Source organism: Neofelis nebulosa, chromosome 6 (genome assembly GCF_028018385.1).
Source record: "Neofelis nebulosa isolate mNeoNeb1 chromosome 6, mNeoNeb1.pri, whole genome shotgun sequence".
Taxonomy (NCBI): Eukaryota; Metazoa; Chordata; class Mammalia; order Carnivora; family Felidae; genus Neofelis; species Neofelis nebulosa.
Genome location: NC_080787.1, coordinates 105,279,818 through 105,299,184, shown reverse-complemented (window position 1 = coordinate 105,299,184; position 19,367 = coordinate 105,279,818).

Below are 19,367 nucleotides of genomic sequence, written 5' to 3'. Positions count from 1 at the left end.
TTCCACATACAGCCTCAAATTTGTTAACATACATGAATTATTACAATTTTGAATAATATTGTTACTAGCCCTCTTTTAAAAGTACTTTTCCATTTTGGAAATATATTAAACCTTATGACAAAAGTTTCATAAAAGAGAAAAAAAGAATTCCTCATAATTTAAACTGACTGCTATTGTCATTTTGATGTTTCTCTAGCCGAAGAATAACACTCAGATCTCGGCATGTCTCCAGGTTGTATTTATTCTTCCCTACCTGCATCTGCATTTCCTAAAATTTTAGCCCAATTTCAATTTCTGAAGCTTTCCCAACTTATCTTTGAAGTCATTCAGAAGATCTCGCAAATATTCCCAAACTCAGAACTTGGGTAACCAGCAGGGATCCCATAGACTCAGTGGTTCCTGCTCTGATCTATGCTGTCGTGCTGCTTTAAAGATACCCCATTCCCTCCCCACCATGACTCTATTACCATTGAGCCTGCTCTGAGGCTACCAATAACTGAAGCAGAATATAGCATCATTGTACAGCTGACGATGCCACCCCCTATTGCTGTCAGTTTCTGGTACCAACCTTGCTGAATTCACTCATGCTGGCTTGCATTTTCAGTCTCCCAGAGATTTTTATAAGACGGCTAGGATTTTAGATTCTTCTTTCCAGATTAAGCATAAATCCATAAAAATGGGGCCAGAAAATAATAGTGTTGGTGATGATCCTGGTGACCGTGGTCATCATCATCACCGTGTGTATTATACTCTAAAGTATAGCCCTCACTGTACCTTGGCCCATGGTCTTTGAAACTCCTTTGCCAATTTAGAGAATTTGTTGACAGGTTGTCTTTCACAAGAGAAAAGGCCTATTGGACCTGTAAAGTAAGACCAACTTAGGTTTATGCTATGGCACCGATATGGGTATATTTCCCTCTGTTCTGTTGTCTTCCACTCAGGAGTACCATATGCACTGCGCCTAGAGCTAAGAATACCGAAGTAAATAAATCAGTTATAGCTCTCCTCATATGGAGCTTAGAGTCTATTAGGTAGAGGAGAGACAGACGGTAGACGAATGTTTGCAGTATTAATGAGTATTATAAAAAGTAAATTATAGGCTGTGATGTGAGGCTGGAGAAAGTGAATCTAATGTCAGGCAAGGATGTCAAACTGGCATAGTGTGTGTGTGTGTGTGTGTGTGTGTGTGTGCGTGCGCGCGCGTGTGCACAGGTACTGGCCTATGTCCCTATTTTGTCCCAGGTGTGACTAGTCCATTGTATCATAAGAAATGGCTTCACACATTTATATTGCCTACTTGGTCCCAAGACAACTTGGAGTTTGTGAGTAAAAGAAGATATCCCAGATGTAAGACTTAAAAAATGAGATAGAATTCGTCATAAAAGATGGGTGCGGGATGTTGGAAAAGAGCATTTTAGTAAAAAGACTTGTATATACAACAAATAAATATATTGTTAACGACAACAGCAATAATAACAACCATTTTTATGTCACAGGAACCATTCTAAGTAGTTTATATTTATTATGTCATTTAATCTTATATCAACAACATCAAGAAAATTCTATTCTAATCCATCTTTTTGTAGATGAAGAAACTGAGATTTAGAGATAAAGTAATGTTGCAAAGTTTACCAAGTCATCCAATGGTCAATTTAAGATATGAATCCATTTTTGTCAACTTTAAAACATAAAACCTTAACTGCTATGTGAGCATTGTTTTAAACTGTGGGTCCTGATCCATTAAAGTGTCATGAAAGTAATTTAATAAATCAATTGCCTAGAACTTTTCTTTTTTGGTAAATACAATAGAAAAAAGATAGAAAATATTACAGCATGTCATAGCTAAAATGGATGTGTTATTTGTTAAAAAATTTGTGTCATTAAAATACATGTATGAGCATAAATTATTATAATGTGAAATCTAATTTTATTTTTTTGGGTCAAAAATATTTGAAAAAGAAAGCATTAATCTATACTGACTCTCCAGCTCTAAAACAGGAAAATAAAACAATGCTCAGTATGATCGTTGCATAGAGAGCGAGGGGAAGATTATTAGGAGGATTATTAGTGAAGCAGGTCGAATGATAGAAGATTTTTCTGTGCTACAAATTTGAACTTAATTTAAGGGTATTGAAAAACTACTAAGGATTTAATTAAGACAGTGATATGGTATGTATTTTTCAAAGATCATTTTGGAATAAATTAAGACAAAAAAATCCCAGAGATATCGGTCAGGAGAATATTGTGATTTTCCAGGGAAACAAAAATGAGAGCTTGGATAAAGACGTGGCAATAAATGTGGAGAAAACTGGAAACAGATTAGTGGTATTTGGGGGAAAGAACTGACAAAACAAGTACATGATTTTTCTCCCTTGCTTTTATTTGTATACTATTAATAAGAGTCTAGATCTAATTTTTAACCTGCCTGTTTAAGTTTAATTTTCATTGTGAACATTATTTGATATAATTATAAAATGTTATTTAAAATTATTTTTAATATGTGATATTAAACTGTTAGCTACAATTTTCATAACAAAAGTAATAAATACTAGCTTTTGAGCTAAAGTCTACACTAAAAGTTTTCTGCAGCAAAAAAAAAAAAATAGAAATCCACCGTAAAGAAAAATAATTGCATAAATATTTCTATTAACTATATACACATTATCCCTCTCAGACTAGAAGCTTTATGAAGGTATAATGTTTCTCTGCATTATACAAAAATTATATAAACCTAGTGTTCATGGGTGCAAATATTTTTGAATGGATACACCATAAATCATGTAATCAGAAGTCAAGATTATAATTCTGTCTGGTTGTACTTTATATTACATTAACTTTAATTTTATTTAAATTGATTTTTCTAAAACGAAAAGCAGCAAAGCAACAAAAAAAGAGAGAGAAAGTAAAGGAGAGAAGGAGGAAAGAAGGGAGGAAGGGAAGAAGTTGTTTTGTAAATCTATTATTTTAAACCAAAAAAAAGAAAGTTGGCACAGGAACTTCATGAAAGAATTGTTTTGTTTTGTTTCGTTTTGTTTGCAGATTAACTTTGCTTATAAGCAAAGAGCAATTTATATTCCTTTAAAAATTTGGTTACTATGTTTTACCCAAAATAATTAAGAGAGAAAAAAAAAAAGACTACATAGTCTCTCAAATCAGGATAACATTACCTATGTCATAGTCTTGCAATGAAGATTTGGGTATGTTTATCCTTGTAAACCAGTGGGTACATAATAAGCATTATGTAGGCGTTTGGAAAAGGAAGGAAGGAAGATAGGGAGGGAGGATGGTCATTCAGCAATAGTTCTATTTCAAGAAATGCTTTCAAGAAAAAAATGCATGCCATTTTAAGTTTGTTTACTTAAAGCGTGTATTAACAATTGGAAAGGACTGATTGGTATCATTTTGCATCCACAGTTAGGAAGATGTTTTTGTACAAGAGACTGATGGAAGAATGTTGGCGCCTGCTTCATCATTCTTAAAGAATAAGCCAGCACCTGTTATCACTATAGGCAACAGTGCTTTACCAGCCATTTCGCATGCTGATAATTGATCCTGAAGATTCTGACACCCAGAATACAGTCTACATGCCTTGAATGGCCGTTAAGTACCTGGAGGGTTGACTAAATCAAATATTTTGAATTACAAAATTATTATATGCATGAAATGATCATGTTTAGCACATTAATTTTGACTATGCATAAGGGACCCATCTTTATTTCTCTAAATTATTACAGAAACAAGGAAACAATTTTCCCTTTTTTAATCTATATCACAAAGTAATCATACTAAACTGAAGACAAAGTAGAGAACTTGTTCAACAAAAAAGTAATTTTTGGATATGAGTCTGAATAGTAGTAACTAGTTTAAGGCAGGCTAACAGCTTTAATATTGAAGGATGAGAACAAGTAAATAAGTACATCTATAAGTACATATATATATTTATATAGACCCACATATGTGCACATATACATATGTATGTGAATTTAAGTTAGTATTAATCACTCTTCATTTTGCATTAGTCTGGACACACATATAATTCTATTTGATTTTCACAATTATACACAAATTAATAATAAAAGTCATCATTTATTGAGTGGTAAAACCGTTACCAGGCATTTTACTAGAAATTTCCAATATATTCTTACCTCATTATTTATTAAAATAATTCAGTAATGTCGGCATTATTATTTCCATTTTAAAGGTGAGATAAAGAAACAGAAATAGTGATGCTTGGTAAATTAGAACCATGGTATATAAGCTTCTCACCTTAATGTTAAAATATCCTGTGATATAGCATCAAAGTGGACGTGCGTTTCCCAGGCAGAGCTATTTGAAAACCTAAATTTATTGTCATTTCATAACAACTTACTCTTGTTGATGAGGATGAAACTATCACTTTATTGCATTTTATTTGCACTTTGTAATTATACTACATATATCATATTATTTCTTGCAGCTCTGTTCTCTACTTTTCTGTGCTAAGTAATGGGCTACACTTTTACATTTAGGGATCAAATAAGCTGCCCAATATAATGATGTTTCTGTCTGTGTATATGTTGCCTCACTAAATAGACTTTAACTTCACCGTGGGCAGAGACCGTTAGCTATATGACGAACTCTATAGTATCTTGGTCAATGCAAAGTGCAGAGGTGTTCATTTAATATCCATTGTCTCGTAAGTTTATTTGTTAAGAACATTACCAAAGATATGTAATAATCTACCAACTGCCCAGTCCTTTAACATGAAAAACTTGGTAACTTTGAGGTATGTTTATTTCCTTAGAGTAAATCTCTCTTCCTTTCAATGTTTATATTGTTTTTCTGCTCCAAGATCATGCAAGACTAATAGTAATATTTTAAATATCCATTAGCTTACCAAGCAAACTTCATGTAGACCATTGAATTGTTGATTTCTTATTCCCTTAACACACTTCTCCAGCCAAGTGCCAAATGATACAGATAAAATATGTAAATAAAGAAACTTTGTATAAAATATGCACCAAAAATATTGCATTTCATGGCATTATTAGAAAGAATAAAAATTACCACTCTGCAGTTGGAAAAATTCTTTACCTGATAAAGAACCATTTATCACCAAGAATTTTTTAAAGTTGCATAATATAAGATTGGCTAAGCAGAAATAATACTTTTAATGAATATTAGAACCTTGTTCACATGTGTTCACGACTATAATAGAGATATGATTTAAACATTTTCATTTGGTTGAGAGACCATACAGCATATTTTTCTCAATTCAAGGAAAGTACAAAGTCAACAACTCATGTTATTAGAAATGAATGTCAACTTTAAATAAATAAGAAGTACAATATAAAAGAATTTACTTTGAGACTAACTTTCATTTTTGTATCGCTCTGAAATTTCAGAGACTTTCTGATGATGAATAGGCCCTTTAAGACACTGCTGCCTCTTCTAGAATGTTAAATGCTTGGACATGACCCGAAATAGTCCACATACCTGTAAACTGAGAACAAGATTCATCATACACTAGGAATGCAAGAAAATGAAGCCCAGGGAAGGAAAACACATATGGCATTTCACATGACAGATCATGAGGCTAAATTGCTCTTTATATTTAAAGTTAAGAGAAAAATCCAAAGCTTATAAAATCAAAAGCCCTAAAACAACAATAAAAGCCACCAAGAGCTTCTCAAGCCTCTCCCAATTCTGATATTGAATCAGTTCAAATGGAGACTATGAATATGTGATTAGCTAATCCTTGAATCAAATTTCACTTCTATGTAGCTCAAACTCTAAATACAGAAGGGGAAAGGAAAGAAGAGGGAACAAGCTAAATTTTAACAGGATGCACAATGAAAGAACTTACCAAAACGAAAATCGTGACTCTACGGATTATTCATGAAAAAATAAGGCAATTATGCACAAACACATATGTACACGTGCACATATTGTCTCAGTCTTTCTCTTTTTCTAATTAGCAGCATGATGAATCTTAGGACTATTTGAATGACATAGCTTTCAGGCAAATGAATTCAAGGGCAAAGCATTACTGCCTCAACCTCGGAACACTTATTTTAAGTGCTGATATTTTTTTCCCTATTGTTTGTTTTAGGGACTATTATAGAGGGTTGGGTTTGGTAGAAATATGAACTTCAGGTGAAACTTTACTGTTATAAATTGTGTTCAGCATATCAATTTCCACGACTGAAGTTCAAGCTTACTCTGATGTTGGTCTTTCTGCAAAAGGCCATTTACAAAATTTAACTGGATCTACTCTATCTTCCTGGATGTAATTAAACATATAAAAGGCAAAAATCTCCTCTTGAAGAACTGGATTGCTTGTTTCATTTTTCAAAGGAATTTCAGAAGAAAGATATTAATTTTTATCCTTAAAAGTGTGCTTAAAATATTTTGTTCTAATGTATGAGAGGAAATGACTTATGTGTCTTTCTTACCCCTCCCTATATTTATGAGTGGTAATAGAAATTACATAAAATCTCAAAAGAATCATTCAAACCTTAGCCTGTTATGAATTACAATTTCTTTTTTTTATGTAAGAATATAATAATATTGCGGTTTGATTATTCAATATAGAATTGCTAATTATATACTTTCTCTGGGGAGCTACAAAGAAGGAAACATTTATTCTGCCAATAAAGACCAAAATAACAAAGTGGAATAAATTCCACAATTCTTTTTTTTTTCAAACATTCGCTTACTGTGTCTTTTGAATTCTATCCCATAATTTCCCCTCAAATTAACTTCACCCCTGCATTTCATGCATTTGTTCATTCATAGAACACGTTTTTGCATGTCTCCCATGTTTCATGTGCTAGACTGTGCTCTGAGAGCACCAAGATTAAAACAGGTTAGAGACCTCACTCCAAAGAACTTCCAGTAATTAGCGGGAGACATTCAGGAGCTGGCAATAATAACATAATTGGGCAAGTGTCCATGGCACAGGCTCACAGTTACAAAATTTCTGAAGGCACCTGACTGGATCCAAAGAAAAGGTAATATTCAAAGAGAGTATTCAATGACAAGTGTTAATTTAAGTAGGTTGACAAGATCAGTAAAGATGTTGTAGGTAAAGGGAACACTATCTGAAAATACAGAGAGCATGCCTCACTTAGGAAACTACAAGACTTTCTGCAAAACTGGGTAAGAATTACAATCTCTTGAGGCTGTATAAGAGATCAAAATAAAAATGTCTCAATAGGACAAAGCATAAGGGTCCTTGTGAGCATATTGCAAAGTTTTTCCTACAGCTGTAGGACTGAGATCCCCATTTTCCTACTAGCTGTCCAATGAGGACTGCTCTCAGGTTCTGGTCATGTGGCTCCCTCCTTCTTCCCTCTCATTTTGAGTTTCTGGTTATCACTCTCAGACCTCTAGACCCAGGTCTCACAGAATTACATCCAGGCCACCCGGATAATCCTCCTTTTTAAAAATCAACTGTGCCATGGAACAACCCTAATCATAGGGTGAAATCCCTCATATGCAGGGAATCTTCTAGAGTATCCTAGAATTCTGCCTACCACACTGGTTAACCAGTAAAATATTGCATGGGACCTTCTACTCACTTTCTCTTCCCTGCCTGCTGCCAGATACAGCTAACCGATAGGGGACTCTGAGGCCTTGAGAGATAGTGGGGCCACCAGATGAAAGGGACATAGGTCCTGGAATGAACATAACCACCGTTTACTCTTCCCAACCCCCACCGTCTTGCATTGTTCTGGGAAGTAAATAAATTGTTCTGGGAAATAAATCTTTATTGCCTTAGATTTTTTGGAGTTCTTTGTTCAGTTGATAACCCGTTTTGGTTTACATAGAAATTTGTATCAAATGACAATAAAATAATATTGTAATCTATTAGAGCTTACTGTTTTCCAGCTTTTTATGTAGTCTTTCCTTTCCCAATAATCCAGGTATTTCCTCTCCCTTTCTATGTATGGTGGCCTTGAATAAAAAGCTATGTTGTGAGCTACTAAGTAGAGTTTGTAAATCTTACCACCTGCAGATATCAATTTGAAAGCCAAGGTGTTTTGATGTGCAAAATATGTAGGCTTTATTGAGAAACAAACGTTTCTCTTGGAATTATGAAAAAACTGGCTTTTGCTTTTCCAGAACAAAGTTGTGGGGTTCAGGTTACAGACTAACAGAGCAGTGAAAGATGCATGCTAACAGGTAATCGTTTACTTGCCTAACAGAAAAAAAAATCTGATTGCTGAAAGGAAGAGGAGGCTGGAGGGGTTGTGAGGAGACACTGAGAAGCAGAAAAGTGTATGACCTTGGGGGGATCTGTGAGCCCCAAAGAATAAGAGCTGACGAAGGTGCTTCATGGAGACTCCATGTTGGAAAAGCACCTGTTTGAGTTCCGAAGTATTGAATGGGCAGACTTATCTGTAGGGGCTGAGAGCCAGGACAAGGTCCCAATAGCAGGCATGAACTTTTCCACTAGACGCAAAGTCTGGGCCAGTGAGGATAGAAGACAACGTAAGGCAAGATGGGGACCCTGCTGGGGAGCTGCTGAAAATGGAGGATGACACTCATTACAAACAACCCTCCCCTGACATTAAAAAGCTACATTAAATGATGCCCTCCTCTATATTACTGTTAGATGACTTTCAGGGAGAGGGAAGAAAACAGAGAAGTGGGGGGAGAATTAATTTATTTTGAATGTTTCAGGGGAGTGACTGGGTTTATGAACTGGCAGTATTAGACTTTCCATCACCAGCTGAAATAGAGGCCCAAACTGAAGTTATTTGGAGAAATATGTAAAATTGCATCTACGAAGATAGGATGTAACATCTTTCCTAAATCATTTGGTGGAGTACTTTTTAATTGAAATTTTAATAGTTGCTCATATTGAAAAGGTAGGAAACACACACACACACACACACACACACACACGAAACTTTCCCCAAATAAAAACCTACTTCATTTCATGAAGGAAACCTACTGAGATGTAATATTTTTATGTTTTCATATGTTTCTTTTCTTTTGCCTACCTCTTAAATGTCCCTTTGAATTTTTTCCTCTGCCAATTTTGTTTCATGTTCTAAATACCACCCTCAAAAATTCCCAGGCAAAATAGTTGACTACCTGATCTTCAGCTTTGGTCCAGATCTTGCCTCAGAGTGCCACAGTGTATTTTGAAATCCTTACAAGAGAGCACCGTTGACCACTTCTTTATATAATGGGAACCTCCAAGCCAATATGCGTCTCATGCTCCATCTGCAATCCCTCTTGCTTTCCCTACCTTCATCACTGCCATTAAAAATCTTAACATTGTCTGAGATTTCTACTCCATCTATGTAGATGAATCTTTAAGCCTACGCCTATTCTTGTATGAATTTTACTTCCTCAACCTCTGACTTCTGCCACCTTATCTCACTACTCGTTGTCTTTGTTTAATCTCAGACTTCAGTTATTTCTTTGCAGGATTATGGGAATATCCTTAGAATGGCCTCTCTACAAGAGGACTTCTTTTTTTTAATTTTTTTTAACGTTTATTTATTTTTGAGACAGAGAGAGACAGAGCATGAACAGGGGAGGGGCAGAGAGAGAGGGAGACACAGAATCTGAAACAGGCTCCAGGCTCTGAGCTGTCAGCACAGAGCCCGACGCAGGGCTCGAACTCACGGACCGTGAGATCATGACCTGAGCCGAAGTCGGGCGCTTAACCGACCAAGCCACCCAGGCGCCCCTCTACAAGAGGACTTCTTACCCTCCTCCCCAAACTATACACCTGCCTCCAACCCCAGCTTAGCCTCCATATTATTTTCAAAGCGGTATTCCTAAAATGCAATCTGACTATATTACTCCTCTACTTTAAATTGTTCAGATGCTCTCCTTCAGGATAACATCCATGATACACAGGCCCTCATGGCTTCTTGCTTACATTTGCAACTTCATCATCTTCTTTCCAAGAGTGACCCACAGTTCTCTGAACAAGCCATGTTCTTTACGGCCCGTATTTTTACAGGTAGTAAGTACAGTGACTACCTTCTTGAAATTCCTTTTCCCTAATAACTTTCATCCAATACATTGACTTCCAGTTGTCTTTCATGATTCATTTCAAGCATTACATCCTCCTGGATTTTTTTCCTGAAAATCATCGTCTAGATGGAAGATAGAATTATCTTCTCTCACTCAGCCCCCACCAAGAACTTTTGAAAATTATCTGTTACTTTCCTTTATAATAATTATGAATAAAGTAATTAATTTCATTTTCCTTTTAGGTAGCAATAATAGAATTGGTAGTCTACCCCTCTTATGACATTCTATAACCTTCCAAACAAAACCTATTTTTGGTTTCTTTTAATGTTATTTTGTTCCTATCATCTACATCTCACTTTGGTTTCCTTCCTGTGGTAGTTACTTCTTTTTTAGCTTTTTCTTTTTTTTTTTTTTAACGTTTATTTATTTTTGAGACAGAGAGAGACAGAGCATGAGCGGGGGAGGGGCAGAGAGAGAGGGAGACACAGAATCGGAAACAGGCTCCAGGCTCCGAGCCATCAGCCCAGAGCCCGACGCGGGGCTCAAACTCGCGGACCGCGAGATCGTGACCTGGCTGAAGTCGGACGCTTAACCGACTGAGCCACCCAGGCGCCCCTTTTTTAGCTTTTTCAAGTATGCGTATCAAATCCAACTTTCATGTTTGAAAAGTTATAGTATTATGTATGCACGTGAATGTATATGCTTTGTGTATTTAGGATACTGGTTTAAATATCACTTTTTCTTAAAATTTTCATGCTTTAGTCTTTTAGTTCCATTCATGTTGAAATATATATATATATATATATATATATATATACATATAAATCTAGTTCTCTTTTTGGAATATTGCACAGTATTCCAGAGCCCACATTTTAACTGAGTACTGCAAGGTATTCCATTATATGCGTATCCTACATTTTAACTACTCCTTCCCCCCCCAGCAATGGCCAATTAACTTGCCTTCAACTCTTCTCCTCCAGTGGTACCAGGAATGTTTTCTTACCTATTTCCTAGCATGAGATTTACTCCACAATATATTGAGTGGAATTAGTAAATCTTGGGGAATACACATACCTTACTTCATGGAGCATTTCCTGATTCCTCTCCAGAATAACTGCTTTAGCTGGAAATTCCCAGCTGTGGTACCTAGGTGTCTATATATATCCGTGTTAAAATTTCTTGTAAGTTTAGACATTGCAGGTAATTTCTCCTATTTCTACATTCTTCGTTTGATTTTGCTTTTGGTTTCATGGAACAGAGATCTTCAATTTTGATACAATCATACTCTTCAGTTTTTCTCTTTGCTGTTTGTGCTTTTTGAAGTCTTGTTTAAAACATCCCTCTTAACCCCAAATCACAAAAATATTCTTTATTTTGGTGACTCCTATTGTCCAGATGTTGACAATTCTGCCAATATCTACCATTTTTACTCATTAATTTTTCTCCCTCGCTTCCCTCCTGTCATGCCCAATTAATCCCTTCCTGTGCCTCTGAGAGGGTTTCCTACCCAATTCCCACCTCACTAATTCATTTTCCTACGTATTCATTTTGTCATTCAACCCATCCATTGCTCTTTTTTAAAATTTCCACATTGAGTTGTTTCTCCCCCAACACCTGCACATTTTCATTAAAATTTCTCGTTATATGTTTTAATGTTTTTCCTTGTCTGTTGAATACATTTATAATATTCAGTTTATTTATTTTTTTTTTCAACGTTTTTTATTTATTTTTGGGACAGAGAGAGACAGAGCATGAACGGGGGAGGGGCAGAGAGAGAGGGAGACACAGAATCGGAAACAGGCTCCAGGCTCCGAGCCGTCAGCCCAGAGCCTGACGCGGGGCTCGAACTCACAGACCGCGAGATCGTGACCTGGCTGAAGTCGGACGCTTAACCGACTGCGCCACCCAGGCGCCCCTATAATATTCAGTTTAAATATTTGTTGTTTCTCTTGCATTAGTTCTGCTTTTTTTAGGTGATTTCCATTTGATGATTTGTATTGCATATTGTTTGAGCCTCTCAGTAACTAGAAACGCGTATTTTATTGGATCTGTCCACTATTTTGACTAATATTTGTTACTGGAGAAGTTACAAAAACCTGGCCTCTAACTTGAGCTCTGTTTGGTTTATGAGTGGATATTTTATTGTCACATTCTAGACTGATAGCCCTTCCAGCCCCGACCTACTTCTAGGAACCTTCTAGTAACTCTGCCCCTGTCATTGATTTTATCCTAGACCCTTCCCTTCTGATTAGCTCACGCAGTGGGGAATGAAGGTGCAGATTCAAGAACATTCAGACATTCCCCACGCTATGTACATTCATTGCTAGAGGATCTCCACCACAGACTCCATTCCCCTCCTTGTTCCTCTACTTTATGTGACTGTCAGTGGAGCTGGTGCTGCTATATTCTTGCCCCATGGAACTGAAGGCTTAGCAAGAGGGAAGGGCATAAATAGGAAATCCAGATCAAGCTGGGCCTCTTTTGAGGCTCCTGGCCTTCCCCAATTTGAAAACTTCACCATCTCCCAGTACCCTTGTTCCATCAAGATCCAACCATCTTTGGTTTCTGTATAGATTTTTTCAGTTTTGTTTTGTTTGGTTTTGGTTTTAGTTAGTGGTTGAATAGAATTTCTCATGGCTGTTGCTTTACGTATTCCAGGGAGCATCATCCATATTATATTGTATACTCCAGTGAGATACCATTCCCTAAGAATACAATGTGAATAGTGCTCATCAGAATTTTGCAATGATTCAGAATGCATTAACTTCTCTAACTGTTCTATGGTTGGTTCTGTGAAGGAATACAGAGAACTGTGGTAGTTCACTGTGTTTTCCAGAAGCAAAAGAAACCATGTTTTTAATACATGACACCCCTCAACTACTGACAGTTCCTTTAGAATAAAGACTATTTCAATCATCAGTCTCTACCCAGCATGAGATTCAGTGTGTGGTTCATAGTCGAAACTTAATAACAAAGTTTAAATCAATTTGTTAAATGAAATAAGAAAGAAAGGAAAGGCAGTTTGCTCAAGAGATACCAGAGAGAGAAATAGAGATAAAGACAGAAAGAGACAGTGACACAGAGAATAAAGAAGGAAATATAGAGAGTAACTGAAAATTTTTAGGTGAATATAACACTGTTGATAAATTACACTCTTGGCTTTACTATCACTCAAAGAACCTCATAAGATGTCATTTTACTCAAATATAATCACAGGGCATGTGTTTGTTATCATCTGTCTGCCAGAACATGCAGCATTTCATATCATTATTCATCTAATTGCAAAGAACCAAAAACAAATCCACAACTTGTCTCATTACTGACTTCTTATAAAAATGTTTAAAAATAAGATTCACATCATCAAAAGCTATTGGCTTACGCATGGATATACTCATAGATTTTTCCTCAGAACACAATTTAATTAATCCAGGAATGTGCACATCCGTGAAAAAGCTGACCAAAAATTAAATTTGTACTTCTTTAGTGCATATATTGCAAAAATCAAAAGCTTTATCTTTATTGGGCAAATACTTTTCAGGCTATAAATATGGCCTTCTGACCATCACCAGCCATGCTCTGAATCTATAGCCATACAGAGATCATAATTTGGAGGATTACTGACAGACCCAACTTCTTGTCACAGAAAAATCAGACAGTTGATGATTGGTAGGCACATTCTGATTCTTCAGGTGTATACAGTTGCCCTACTGAATTTCTGGTCACTCTTAGAAATTATTTTAAGCAGGGATGCTTGTGTGGCTCAGTCGATTAAGCATCTGACTTCAGCTCAGGTCATGATCATGCGGTCCCTGAGTTCGAGCCCCTCATCGGGCTCTGTGCTGACAGCTCAGAGCCTGGAGCCTGCTTCAGATTCTGTCTCCCTCTCTCTCTGCCCCTCCCCTGCTCACGCTCTGTCTCTCTCACTCTCAAAAATGAATAAATGTTAAAAAATATTAAAAAAATGAAATTGTTTTAAGTAAATGTCTGTCACAGGTTTTCTATAAAGATCATCTTGTTTGAGTTGAAACTCATAAAGCATAAGTAGATTTGTTTTGGCTTTGGCTCATAGAAAACAATAAGTTTTTAACTGAGATTTTGGATTAGCTTTAGAGGCATAAGATGAAAGTACCTCATAACATTTTCAGGGGAGTTTTATTTCCAAAAGAACCTCACTATAAAGGAACATGGGTTCCAAGGAAAGTATGGCAAGTAGCAGTGTGCAAAGTTCAAGGTAAGTATTAATGACGCGGATATAAATGGCTTCATGAGAACTCAAGGAGACAATTTGTATCATAGCCTGTAACGGCAAAGTAGAGGAAGGAGAGGTTCATGGAGTTGCATCTGCTCTAAATATCCAACACTTTTGAATCAGGGGGAAAAAAATAAAATCAGAACTACCCATGGGGAGAAGGAAAATGTTCTCTAAATGGAATATTAGTTTGAGTTAAGGAATAAGAGAAAATGAGCTTTTGGCTTTAAAGACAAATATTGTTTTTTCTTTTGTAAAGTACTGATCATTTAGTCATTTCTCCTTAATTATTTTTAAATATCCTCTTATATATACATTTTTTTTCCTGTAAGAAAGGAGTACAGCCAGACTACCTGTGTTTTATTCAGAATTTTCAGACAGATTTAATGTTTTTTGTTATCTGACAAGTGCATTTATTGAAATTGTGGTTTGTATTTCAGGTAAATACAGTACAGAGACATAGGAAAGCAATGCCAGCATTAATCAATTTTCTGTTCTGCATTAAGTTGGAATAAAACATTCCTGGGCGACATGACAAAACCACACTTTATAAAAGGGAGACGAGACCCAGATAGCTTTTGGTTTTTCTCTTCGAGTCTTGTCATATTTTTCCAGCTGAAAAGTCTTTCTTTAAACGAAAGCAGATATAGAATCTTCGTACATATATTTAAATTTTGATAGCTTTATCAAGGCATCATTTCCTTTTCATTTTTAATTGCAATGGAGTCTCAGGACTTCTTAAAGTCTGTTTTCTTCTTTGATTTAATAACAAATGATTTCCATCACACTGGGCTCATAGTTTCATTAAAAGCAAGTAACAATTGACTGCATGTTGTAAGAGTCTCACACTGTGAAATTCAGATCTTCACAAAATATTTACCACATACAGCCCTCAGATTAGAACACTTCTTTCCAGTCTTTTCCACCTATGCCTTATGAATATGAATATATATGTATATAGATACAGTTTAATCAGTTGTCATTTATTTGCATTTATTTTACCATTTTATCTCCTCTAGCTGTGAAACAAAGTCATAAACATGACACTGGCTTAAAATGAAAGTTTATAAAGGAGCTAAATAATTTATCACAATTCAAGCCTTATTAACAATTTTATATGAATTTTTAAGCTTTGGCAGAATAAACTTTAGAAAAGTTCAGGAGCTTAAAAGTATACACTCTCATGGTATGTCTATGTGTGTGAATTAATTTCTCTAAAGATATTATATTTTAAATATAAAATGTACAAGATTTATATAAATATAAGTTATTGGATTTGAGATCACTAAATATGTAATCCCGAAGAATGTGAACCAGGAGAGACTGTTAAAATTACAACCATGTTTGCATGAAGAAGTACATGATTTCATCTGATTGTTTAATTGATGTGTTAATTTTTTTTTAAGTTTATTTATCTGAGAGAGAGAGAATGCGCACAAGGCAGAGAAAGAAGAGAGAATATCAAGCGCGTTCCTCACTGCCAGCGCAAAGCCCAATGTGGGGCTCGAACTCACAAACCTCAAGATTATGACCTGAGCTGAAGTCAGACATTTAACCGACTGAGCCACCCAGGCAGCCCATTAGAAGCTTTAACTTTAAAAATAAATCAAATTATGAATATAAACACTTCTAACAAAATTAAAAAGCAAATAAAATTTGGAAAATGTCACATATATGAAAGAAAAAGTTACTGTCCTATTGATGTCTTATTCATGTTCAATATATAGGATTAATTTTTTTAATTAATAGAAAAATAGTCAAAGGATATCTTTAAAGAAGAAAAGATACAGAATTTAAAAATACTGAATTGTAATAAAAAACCCATTATTATAATGATGATGTACCTATAATATTTTCTTCCTTTCTTATTCCCTTTTTAATGATTAAATGTTCATATTCACTATAGTATGATGAGATACTCTCCACTGTGGGAGGGACTAATCTGTGCCACACTTCCTGAGAAGCAATCAAGAGTTTCAAAAATGATTTTGAATAATAAAAATTTTTTGAATAAATAATAATAAGTTTTGAATAAAATATATAAATAATATATAATATATATAAATAAAATTTTTGAATAAAAATATTTTAAATGATAATTCTACTTTTAGAAAATTTACTGTCGGTATAATTACAACTATGGACCAAATTGTGTTTTATAAAGGATTCTTGCCAGCCTTATTTATATTAAGGCAACTTTCACCGGGTGAAATATCCAATCACAGAGGAATTGTTGACTAAATTACGACACATCTAACTGACAGAATTTATGAGGCCCATTCAACTCATATTTTTGAAACAATTTTAATGACACCTAAAAATTATTCCCATATACTGTAAAGTAAAAAAGCAAGTAAAATAATATCAACTAATACCAATAAAACATGTGAAAAAAATGTTAATCATATATAAGTTAACTTGACCCTTGTACAAAAGTTGTCTATATCTGAAATGGAAAAAATACCAGTATCTAGCTCATAGACTTACAGGGTATATTAACTAAGATACTACATGTGAAATAACTGATTTTAGAACTGGTACCTGATAAATATTACATACATTTCAGCTAGTTAGGGTTAGCTCTCTTAGAGGAGAATTAGGTCAGAAATGGGAGGGAAATTTTGCTCTTATTAAAGTGTTCGTAGATGTCCTTTCTTTCTCTGTGTGTGAAAAAAGCAATGATAACCAACAATTTCAAAATTATGAAAGGAAAGGTAAACAGTTTATCTTCCTTTTTCAAAGTAATGAATGAACTTGCACGAACAACATGGCCAGGACAATCAAATGTCAGATACTAACGGTCTGCTCTCAAATGAAGTAATTATTGACAACTCTTTCCACTGGCCAAAAGTAAAGGGTGACAAGAACCAGTTATCCGTATACTTGGTCTGTGCCATCAATCTCTGTGTGTTTAGCTCCCTCCTGAGAATTCTCTACAGAGTGGGATCCTCGGTACCTGCCACAAGAGCACCATCTTTTATTTCCAAGCCCAGAGACAAAGGAAATTGTGTTTAAGGGTCTTGTCAGTAGCCGGGAAGCTACTGGAGTCCTGAAAAAAAGGACCCAGGGTTCTACTTTTGAGAGACAAATGATTCTGTAAAATTAATAGAAGGAACTTTATCCTTCTTACTACCTTCATACACATGTGCTACACATAAGGTGGGCACTATCCAGCATACATTTAAATCCTGTCGCACTTCCTATATTTTTAGCTTTTTGTTTGTTTATCAACAAATTGGTCAAATAAACGATTCCCTTTTTACATATATGGAAACGGAGGTTCTGCGAGTTTAAATGGCCCACCCAATGACTCAGCAAGTAAATGCAGGAGCAATGATTCTAAGACATGTCTTGAGTCTTCCAGTCTCCCTGTGACCCTGTGTTCTTAGAAATGTAGGTCATCTTCACTGGACTCACAGATCGCAGTTCAGCTCCTTAGTTCACATTTTGAAGAGGTCTCCATTGCCTTATGTGGCTAAAAAAGCCAATGTCCAGCTTTACTTTGTGACAGTGCAATGGAGAAATAGATGTCTGTTCTCCATTGTGGTAGCTTTATAACATTACACTTTACACAGAGCCTTCTTTTTCATATCCATTCTAGGGAAGTGTATCTGAAATTGCTTCCATCTAGGAGTGGGATCAACAGGGTCACCACCAAAGTGGGAGAACAAAACAAGATCACAGGGTGAAAAACCAATCCCAGACTGAAACAAGTAAATGAAGAAAATATCTGCAAAGTCACGGTTCTGATTCTAGTCACATGTAATAACTTACAAACAGCTCAGTTTCTTCTTCAATCACTTCAGAGTTTCCTCAAGAACATGGGTATTTTCTTTTCATTTCTTCCACTACAGAAACATTTTAGGATTTTCCCCCAAATTAATGGAAGACAACTTCACGTTTCCACTTCTTACAAAACCATTCACCATTAAATTTTTTTTTTTTAATGTTTATTTATTTTTGAAACAGAGACAGACAGAGCATGAATGGGGGAGGGTCAGAGAGAGAGAGAGACACAGAATCTGAAACAGACTCCAGGCTCTGAGCTGTCAGCACAGAGCCCGACGTGGGGCTCGAACTCACGGACCGCGAGATCATGACCTGAGCCAAAGTCGGCCACTTAACCGACTGAGCCACCCAGACGCCCCACCACTCACCATTAAACAACAGCTTTTCAGCTTCCACTCACTGAAGTCGCAATAATCTTAAGGTTTTCCCAGTCCCAGCATCATTATATCAAGTACCATGATACATATAGGACAGCCCCGATTTGAAAAATATATATTTTGATTGACCCAAGCGTTTTCAAATTGAAAGCAGAATTGTGGTATTAAAATTAGAAATAGTATTTAGGAGTATTATACACGGTCATTGCATCTTTTAAAAAATACTTTTTCAATCTCTTCCTACATTTCAAAATAATATACACCATGTTTGCATGTTTCCAATGATCCCTTTTCCTGCAATCTAATTAAACCCATTAGGCACAAACGTAACATTTGAAGTCGAGTTTGTATGAACTTCGTATAGTTAAACACTTTTAGTTGGAGTATTTTAAATAGAGTGAAAAGGGATGGTTTTCATGGATGGAGAATTTAAAGGGTGATTTCAAGGATCAGATCTAGTCATATCATTCCTTATAAGAGGTGGGGAGATTGCTATTAGAATAATTCACCTCAGCCTGAGGTCTGGGAACACCTTTTGAGGCCTGCAGGGTCTCTATGAGCATATTTTTTATTTGTTTTTATTTTGATGATCCTCTAAAAAATAACTGACTCACTCTGGATTACCTGGTGGTCCTGTTTGTTAAGTAAATGCTGCAAAGGGATGCCAGCACTTACATTTATATATATAAATATAATGGAGTCCAAAACTGAGCAAGCAAATGGTTCCAAAACTTTGACCTGGGAAAGAAATTAAGGTATTAGGGCAATTGAGTTATCACACAGCTCATGATACACTTGAACAGCAACAAAAATAAAGCAAGTGCAAAGGCAGGCATTGTAGTCACGTTTGAGATAATCTATTGCACTCCTCCTGTGCTTATGCACTCCTCCTGTTGCAGTTAGCAACAGTTAATTAATAATAAGTGTGGAAAATTTTTCTTTTCTTAACATTAACACTAGACATTCATTTA